This window comes from Cryptomeria japonica, chromosome 5 (assembly GCF_030272615.1).
Source record: "Cryptomeria japonica chromosome 5, Sugi_1.0, whole genome shotgun sequence".
Classification (NCBI taxonomy): Eukaryota; Viridiplantae; Streptophyta; class Pinopsida; order Cupressales; family Cupressaceae; genus Cryptomeria; species Cryptomeria japonica.
Genome location: NC_081409.1, coordinates 126,192,073 through 126,202,209, shown reverse-complemented (window position 1 = coordinate 126,202,209; position 10,137 = coordinate 126,192,073). Strand labels below are relative to the sequence as shown.

Sequence of the window (10,137 nt, the reverse complement as noted above, 5' to 3'; positions counted from 1 at the left end):
TGGAACAAACCTTGAAGGAGAAAATTATTCAAGAGGATTTGGTTGCAAAAGACGAAAAAATCGAAACCCTCTCAAAAAAATAAATCTTGTGAATGCCTTTGCAACCTCCATTAAAAACGATTAGGTGAATTATATAAAGTTGACATCTCCCACAAACAGAGCTACATGAACTCAAAACATTGCCCCAATGGAGGATAAATAGATGCAAACTAAACTAACCTCTTTGAAATGGTTCACAACATAAATCTTTGAAGTACTCTAAAATTAGATAGCTCATTTTCAAAGACATGCAGGCTTTGAAATTAATGAATTGAAGGCATAGGTAGCCATGTTATGATGGATGAATGAATATTTAGGTGAATTAAAAATGGATCACTAGAAAATTGATGAGGCCCTTTTAGCCTACTAAAAACCTTCACGAATTTATATGTTTATGGATGAATAAGTGTTAAGATGGAAAGGGTTGAGAATCTCTTATAACCTATGTCATGATCCAAATGATATAAAAAATTTAGAGGCATATAACACCAACTCTTCAAACCAACAAAATCTATTGTTTAATTTTCTTACAAATAATATATTGGTTAAAAACCATAAACATTTCTTTGTTAATATTTTTGTGGGTTAATTTCAATTAAGATCTTTTATATTTACCATGTAAAATAGGTAGCTTAGAAAGTAAGGACCAAATAATATTTGGAATTAGAGAAAGATATAGAATTATTGATGACACTAGAATAATAAGCCTCAATCATTCCTCAAAATATTGAAGAGAACAATACAATATGATGATTTGACTTGAAGAATTATGTTGCAAGTTTGAGGCTTTCATATTGAGCTCTATAGAATTCCATTCTAGATTTACCCAAAGTTTCCTTTGAAGCATGTGAAGAAAGGTATAATACCCCACTAGCCATATTAAAGGGCCAGAGCCCATTTCACCACACAATCTTATGTGGTATTTATAAAGGACTAGAATAATGGAAAACATGAAAAAAAAAATTAAAGAAAAATGGTTACAAATAAGGTTTAAGCCACCTTTATTTCTTCAACCAATCACAAAAAATAATTTAACCACCAAACACTTTTATTTAGAGTTTCAAAGGTGGGAAAATGCACGAGAGAGTAGTAGAGGATACATTAGCGAACCTAAAGAAATGGACACCAATGACAATGTGATATATGATAATGATAACAAATTTGAAGAATACAACAGAAAAAGGGATGGACACAAACAACAATATAGGCATGAGGACCTACATAATCCTAGGTGTGAGGGAGTGTGTTGAGGCAAAAATAAATCTCACCAATCCTTCAATAAAGTGCCCTCTTTCCTTGTTAAAAACTATTTTTCATGCTAAATTAATTGAAGTAAGAAAAAATATTAACTATTTTGATTTAAATAATGTGCATGTTTTTGGTTTTTCTATCCTAAGTTATAAAAGACAATCGTGGTTCTGTTCAACTCCTTAGTAAGATAGCTTTGACCATTTAAGACCTATGTATTATTTTTTTATAATTTAAAATTAATTTTATTTAAACCTTATGGTGTCACTCCTTAAACTCATTGTTTTTATGAGTATGATGTATTGTTTTTATTTTATTTTAAAATTGGTTTTATTTAAACTTTAAGACCTATCACTTCTTACACTCATTGTTTTTTATGAGTGTGTATAATGTTATCTTTTTATACAACTAATATATTAAGATATAACGTATATGTCAACCTATGAAGAAGACACCCATAAGCGAATGGTTAACTCATTTTCAGCATTTTTTACGTATATGTCAACCTAACTAGAGGACACCCATAAGCGAATGATTTAACTCATTTTCAGCAGATTATTACCAACTCGCTTGCTTTTAGCTGGCTATGTCTTTTTTGTAAGAAAACATGTTTGTTTTGCATGATACAATAGAGGAAACAAGTGTACATGTTGGGCCAAAAACACCTTTTGCGTGGCTACATCAAACTGTTTCACCTTGTATTCTCAGCCTTCACTTGAAATTATCCGCGTCATTTTCTTAGAAATCATCTGATATTTTGGGTTTAGAGTGTTGTCCTACGTGAAAGGTTCTGAATATTCTCTTCACCCTTGTAACCAGGCTTGCACAAGCTTACTGCCCATAAAAACCTCCATTCTACCCAGTTAGCGTTGTCTAAATTTTGTTCTTCTTTCTGGAGAGAAGTGCACTATTTTTTCCTGGTTAGATTTGGCATTAGCAATGGAGTTTCAAGGTGGTCATGTGAAGGAGACGCAAAGAACATGTAAGAGAATGCGTAGGGTTCATTGGCAAGAGCCTCTTCCCAAACACAACAAAAGCTCCTCAGTCCCAATTGCTGATGGAAGGAAAACAAAGGGTTCATCTGGGACTGGTTTTATGGCCTCTGTCTTCTCAGCTTGTAAGAAAGTTGAAGTTTCAGAAATGAAGAGTGTTAATGGAAAAACTGTTGATTCTTTTCAGCGCAAAAACATTCGCCCACCCCGGCCCCGGCGTCCAGGAGGTGAAAAAATAGAGCGTGATGACAAGTGAACTGTGTATCTTCTATCATTGTAAAATAGAAGCCAGGCAGATAAATTGTTTTAGTAAATGTAGTGGGCATTGCATTTTGTTTGTCTTTAAGTTGTTTTCTGGTTCGAGATGTATTCTTTGATGTATTTTCATTAGTATAGATATCTTAAATACATCATGTATCTGTAAATTGTTTTAATAAAAGTAGCGGGCATTGTAACTTGTTTGTCTATAAATTGCTCTCTAGTTCAGGGGCATTGCAATTTGTTTGCCTATAAATTGCTCTCCATTTCAGGTGTATTCCTATTAGTATAGTTATTTTAAATGCATTACGTCTCTATAAATTGTCAAAGACATTAATTTGGAGTTATTTTATTCAATTAAAACTTATTTTGGTTTATTTCTTGATGGAGGATTTTATATGATCCACAATAATTTTTAGCTACTGATATGGAAGCATGAGCTTTTAGGCTGAAACCTCTTTAGAAAAGAGACCAAGGGTTCAGGGGTACCTATTCCACCAAATTTGTTTAGGCACAATCTTGGCCTCATCCCTTATGATGTTGAGGTCTTGCACTCATCAAGACTTACTCTTTGGTCGATTCATTTAGAACCATTCAAGTTGAAGAGTCCATTTACAAACTTATTTTATTTTACTACATAGGTAAAATAAAGAATGGAATGGGACAAGATTAAGGAATGTTTCTATCAAATGTTCATCTTTAAAGATATATGATACCATTTTGACTCATTAAAGACTAAGCAAGTGAAATATTATTAATGAAGAAGAACTGAAGCTTGTTGTAATTAGAAATTATTAGAGGTGATGAGGCCTAGTTGACAACAAATAAAAAGATAGTTTATGAAGTTGAGGCAATCCACTAAGTGGAGAAGTTAACCATTCAAAGGTTGTTCTTTTTAAACGGATGTAAGAAATCAAATAAAGAAGAAATGTTGATAGGTGGTGCTTTTTATAACCCTTAATGATTATATAAGTGAATATTGGTAATGAAGAAGAATTGATAGTGATCATGATTAGAAACCATCAAGATTAATGCGGACTACTTAGCAATAACTAAAAAAAAATCTAAAAAACAAACACATCAAATAAAGAAATTGACTACTCAAAAATTATGACTTTTAACATAATATAAAAAAATAAATAAAGAAACATTAATAGATGATACTATATTAAAATTGTTAAAATACTAAATAAGTAAATACTTGAAATGAACATGAATCGAAGGTTGTCACACTTTCAAATTATGAGTCATGAGGCACACTTGACAATGAACAAGAACAGAAAATTACCAATTCAAGACTATTAAGGGTGATGAGACCTACCTGAAAATGAATAAGAAGGTTACTAAGGTGATAAAGCCTGGAATGTATGTGTGAACCAACTCTATTCGCTTTGTGTTAATTTACATATCGCAAACTAAGAAAAATCTGTCATGGTTTTGATAAGTCTCATTGGTGGATTTTAATTAGACTCAACATTTCCCAACAGGCCGCATAGCGCAGTGGATTAGCGCGTTTGACTTCGGATCAAAAGGTCGTGGGTTCGACTCCCACTGTGGTCGATTAATTGCTAGATAATTCTTGTGTGACCAGAGATGATTCTTGTCTGCCCTGCCCATCCTTCTTAAATTGTTTTAGTAAATGTAGTGGGCATTGCATTTTGTTTGCCTTTTTAAGTGTTCTCTGGTTCGAGATGTATTCTTTGATGTATTTCTATTAGTACAAACTTATTTCATTTTACTACATAGATGTAAATGTTATAAAAATTAAGGTAAATGGTAAGAGTTATGTCAATATATTATATCAATTCAGATTTATTTTATTTTATTAAAACTTATTTTATTTTACTTTAGAGCTATTTTATTTACTATTTACGTGTAAATGTCTTCAAATTTAAAGTAAAAGGTGAGTTACTTCTTTTTTCTATAGTAGAAACATTAATTTTTTTTTGATGGTTAAAAAGGGTGTATTAGTATTTCTACCATTTTAGAATCTCAAACTTACATTTGAAATAATTTACTCTTCTTATTTAATGATGAAATTTTATATATCTAGATATTAAAATATCAAAAAAAAATTAATGTGGATGGAATAGAATCACACCTTAAACATCTAAGATAAAATTTAGTAAAGTAAAAAACTAAAAGTACTAAAATTTCTAAGCAACCTAGGCTATGTAGTAGAAGAATGAAAGTTACGATTAGCTAGGTGACCCCACAATCTGGGATGTGTTAACCATTAGCAATGGACTCTTTGCCCATGGTTGAATTCTTGTGGTCTTTCTCTTTGGCTTGTTGATCAATAGCACACACAAGAGAAATTTTGATGGCCAAATGAGGAAACTTCCCACTATCTAGGTAGCCAATGTGTCCACAATAGGAGACATAAGAGTGACTACATCATGGAGAGGTCCACCCATGAAGTTGATGATGTGGAGAACAATAGGAAACATGATGTCCTTGTTTGAATCTATGGCTATGAGTACATGAACACCCATATGGTAGAGATGCATGCCCTTGTGTTGGAGAAGCATCCTACTAGAAAGGAAATGAGGGACTTTAGCAACCGCATAGGAGACAAATTAGCCTAGTTCTCAATTAAAGTAGATAGATATGCAGCCTCTAGAGCCACTTTGTTGATTTAGAAAAAATTATATAGCATAGTAATATGTAGATGCTTGCTTTAATATAAATGGAAAAGTATTTATCCATAGTCAAACCAGCAAAGAAAGAAAGAAAAATTAATTGAAAATAGTATGATCCACTCTAATAGCATGACACATATAGGTTATTTAGTCAATAACCTAGGCCAATTTCCCAAAAGAATCATATGTCATGAGAAAGGATTTAGACACAATGACTTAAAGAAATCGTGTATCCAATACCAAGCAACATGGGCAAAAGGATAGAACCAAAAGAGATGCTTCTTGGTTTCCAAATGGAAATATCAAAGACAATGAAAACCTACCACATCTAAATGATTCATTTGAGATCTCATTGTAACACCTTGATAGAGAATATAGTAGGTGAAGTATGATCTAGCTTGGGCTCAACCAAAATAGTCCAAATGATTTGAAACCCTCACACCACTAAGAAGCAAAGGACTAAACATCCACCCCTCATTAAGCTTGGGAATCACATATAGTCCTTCCACTGTGGCTTAGTGCAATGGATTCTCACCTTTTCAAAACTTTCAAGGAGAACCAAATCTAAAATAGTCTAATATGATTGCATATCTTGATTGTCAAACTTGAATTTGGCTTTAAAATTCATTAAAGATAGCCAAATCTTATTATTTCTAGAGAAAATATCATAAATAGTACAAAATCTATGTTTGTAGATCATCCTTAAGGCCTAGACCTAGGGAGCTTAACAAGGGGTTGGTCCTAGAAAGTGATCACAAGATAGCACCATAAGGAATACTAGTTGAAATAAATCCCTATTCTAAAACCACTCTGATTACAAATGAGCCATGACAGGATAGCTTCCCAATAATGCCAAATTCTCTTGGCAACAAAAGTACCTTGAATTTGTATTAGTTCCATCATGATGAGGATGGTGTGAAATCTCAAACCACACCAAGCACTATAGCTTGCATAAGTACCAAGAATAATGCAAGACTAAATAAAAAATAGGTTTCTTTTCCCTCTTATGCATGGATGATCAATTTACCTTGAATTTGAAAAAAGTGTGTTGTACACCTTACATAATAATTTTAATGTAAAATTATAATATTTAATTATGGTGCATCTTAGAAATGTGGATGCCACAAGGGTTAATTATTCTTAATGACATTTGTTTGTTGTATGAGATATTGGAATAAATATTTAATGTGGGTGTTAGATTGGGAAAATGTTTCATATTAAAAAATTTAGTACTAATTATTTAATTTGTCATCTTAACAAAGAGCAAGCTCAAATTTTTGAGGTGCATGGTTTATGTAGCATCACTTAGTTATTTTGTGCAAGCTTCTATTATAAAAACAAGTGCATGAATAGTTGTTGAGGTTGGCTTGAATGCAACTTGATGCTTGATGCTTAAGAGGCCATGCATGAAGATTTTACAAGTGTAATGCAATCTTATTATTGTGATAATACAATGTATTAGTACTTTAAGTTGTGTTAGTACTTTTGGAGACTACATTTTTTCCTTGAGAAGGTTTTCCCAAGGTACGTCTAGTGGTATCTTGTGGTATGTTTGTTATTGTTTGGTATTGTAGATTATAAATACTCAGTTTGAATTTTTTTCTCTCAGGAAGGTTATGTCAAAATAGCATATTATTGTTGCAATTTCTTTCATAAATGACTAGGTAAATTATCAAGGTATCACAATACAAAAAATATTGGTAGTTTAAAGAGGTAATACCCAAGGAGAAAGAGGTGGGTAAGGTAATTGTTCATGAATTCAATACAACATTAACATGGTGGTGACTAGTGTATAGATAGAATTACAAAATTGCTGACATAGTGAAGAACTCCAAATGGGTTTTAAAATAGTAGATGAAGGTAAATAATGATGAATGGATAGACTTAAGAACTGACATAACTTAAAAGTGTTATGAGAAATGGTAGACAAATGAAATATTTTATGAAGAGATTTGGCTACTCAAATTCAATTTGATGCTCAATTAATGGTCTAGATTATGGTATATCATCTAAGAGACATGATGTGAGATAATGGAATGGGACAAGATTAAAGAATGTTTCTATCAATTGTTCATCTTTATTTAGATAGATGATGCTACTTTGACTCATTAAAGACTAAGCAAGTGAAATATTATTAATGAAGAAGAACTTAAGCTTGTTGCAATTAGAAATTGTTAGGGGTGATGAGGCCTAGTTGACAACACATAAGAAGAGATTTTATGAAGTTGATGCGACCCACTAACTAGAGAAGTTAACCATTTGAAGGCTGTTCTTTTTAGAGGGGTGTGAGAAATCAAATAAAGAAGAAACATTGATAAGTGATGTTATTTAGATCCCTTAATAACTAAATAAGTGAATATTGGTAATGAAGAAAAATTGAGAGTAGTCAGAATTAGAACCCATCAAGATTAATGAAGCCTATTTAGCAATAACAAAGAAGAAAGTCTACGAAACCAAAACAACACACCAAATGAAAAAAATGACTATTCAAAAATTATGACTCCGATTGGTGATACTATTTTAAGTTGTTAAAAGACTAAACAAATAAAAATTGAAATGAAAATGAATAAAGGTTGTCACGTTTTCAAATTATGAGTCATGAGGCACAGTTGACAATGAACAAGAACTGAAGATTACCAATTCAAGACTATCAAGGGTGACGAGACCTGCCTGAAAATGAATAAGAAGATTACTAATTGAAGGTTATTAAGGTGATAAATCCTGGAATATATGTGTGAACCAACTCTATTCGCTTTGTGTTAATTTACATATCGCAAACTAAAAATTTCTGTGAAAAATCTGTCATGGTTCTGATAAGCCTCGTTGGTCGATTTTACTGAGACTCAACATTAACCAACCGGCCGCATAGCGCAGTGGATTAGCGCGTTTGACTTCGGATCAAAAGGTCGTGGGTTCGACTCCCATTGTGGTCGATTAATTGCTAGATAATCCTTGTGTTATCAGAGATGATTCTTGTCTTCCTGACCACACTTTTTAACTTTTCACAGCAAATGAGTGTTTAAGTATTCCATACAACCTCTAAATCTTCTTCAACCGTTTCTCAGAATTTCGCTGCGAACCAGAGCAGTCCTCTGGTTTCTGTGTAAAGTTATTTAAGTGAGACTATAAATATGGTTCTTTTATTACCTTTTGTAACTTGTTTTGTGTGAAATCCATACTGATGTTTGTTTATATGTAGATATTAGTTGCATCCCTTCATTAACCATCCCTTGCTATTTTGGTTAAAGTAATCAATTTGTTAGTCTTTATTTCGTTTAATTTTTTTTATTGATTTATTAATTTTGTATTTTATTTATGTTTTTATCTTTAAATTGAAGGTTCTATTTGAAACCTTGTTTATTAAATAACATAAAAAGTTTAAAGAAGTTTTAAAATAAATTAAAAGATCAATGAAACTAAACAAATAAAGAAAGGTCTTTTAGTGAAATGGTGAGGCTTTTTGTCTATGGAGTCAACAATCAAGGTTTAAACATCACGAGGTCGCTCTCTACTATGTCAACAATAAAGAGTGCTTACCTTGACCTTTGGTGAAATAGTGGGGCTTCTTGCCTATAGAGTTCACAACCGAGGTTCAAATTTTAAGGGGAGACCCTTTAGTGAAATGGTGGAGCTTCTTGCTTATATAGGCAACAACCAAGGTTCTAACCTCACAAGGTTGCTCTCTACCATGTCAACAATGGAGAGTTGCTTACCTTGACCCTTTGGTGAAATATTGGGACTTCTTGCCTATAGAGCTTACAACCAAGGTTCAAATTTTTAACCAAAAGAAACAGCGAGAGTGCAAGCAAGAGGAGGTAAAATTGTAGGCAATGGAAGTGTTGGGGATGGAGTAGATCGTGAAGGCGATGAGAATGCAAGATTTGGTGAAATAGTGGGTCTTCTTTCCTATAGAGCTTAAAACCAGGGTTTGAATTTTTTAAACAAGAGAAATGGCAAGAGTACAAGTAGGAGGAGGTAGAACCGTAGGCAATAGCGATGTTAGGGATGAAGCAGATCGTGAAGGTGACGAGAGTGCGAGATTTGGTGAAATAGTGGGGCTTCTTGCTTGTAGAGCTTACAACCAAGGTTCAAATTTTTTAACCGAGAGAAATGGCAAGAGCGCGAGTAGGATGAGGCAAAACTATAGGCAATGATGTTGTTGGAGATGGAGTAGATTGTGAAGGCGATGAGAGTGTAGGAGATGGAGATGATGAAGATGAGGATGACACTAAGGCTAGCACCTTGGCGGGTTTACCCTCTGTTTAGTCTCGTGCGACTGTTTGGTGGGTTTGGAGGGCTTTGTATAAGTGCAATCAAAGTGGGGCCTTCTCTAGCATCTATTGTAGAGGTGTTTCCTATTTCTGTGTGGCCGATGAGGAATTGTTGGATCCTAGGGTGCCTTTTGGGCATATGGTGGGTGCTACTCCATTTTTTTTTCTAATTTTTCTCCTAGTGAGTACTATAGGCCATCGAAGTTAGCCTTGTCTAAATTATGCTTTCAAGGCTATAACTTGAGCAAATGGATTCCATTTTTTGACTTTTGATTATTATCAGAAAGCTATCAGAGTCCTCTATCCAAATCTATAGGTATGTTTTCCAAGTTTTTACTCAAGTACTTAGTGTTTTTAGTTGAAGTGATTTCTAATTTTCAAGCTTCCTCATCATTTCGATTGCACTAGGGCTTGTGTTTTCGTTTTGTGGGGGGATCAATTTATATTTTTCAAATACTTTTCACATCTTAACCCTATGGATGACTCTATTGTTCATCTCACACCCCATAATTGTCACACCCGGGAGGATTTTATGACTAGATTTCTTATGTCTAGGGGTTTGTGGTCTACTTAGGATGAGACCCAACCCACCTTTGAGCATCCATTTGATGCTTGTCCACATTGAAACAAGATGGATGAGGCTATGGAATTGATAACCATACACATTTTTTTTATACTCCCATTTCA

At 33.3% G+C, this 10,137-nt stretch overlaps 2 non-coding genes across 2 annotated transcripts; both read left to right on the top strand.

The window, feature by feature from the left end:
- Positions 1-4,023: 4,023 nt before the first annotated feature.
- TRNAR-UCG (transfer RNA arginine (anticodon UCG)) lies at positions 4,024-4,097 on the top strand. The gene has a single exon. It is a non-coding gene; the product is annotated as a tRNA-Arg (tRNA).
- A 3,941-nt stretch (positions 4,098-8,038) lies between these two features.
- On the top strand, positions 8,039-8,112 carry TRNAR-UCG (transfer RNA arginine (anticodon UCG)). The gene has a single exon. It is a non-coding gene; the product is annotated as a tRNA-Arg (tRNA).
- Positions 8,113-10,137: the final 2,025 nt, after the last annotated feature.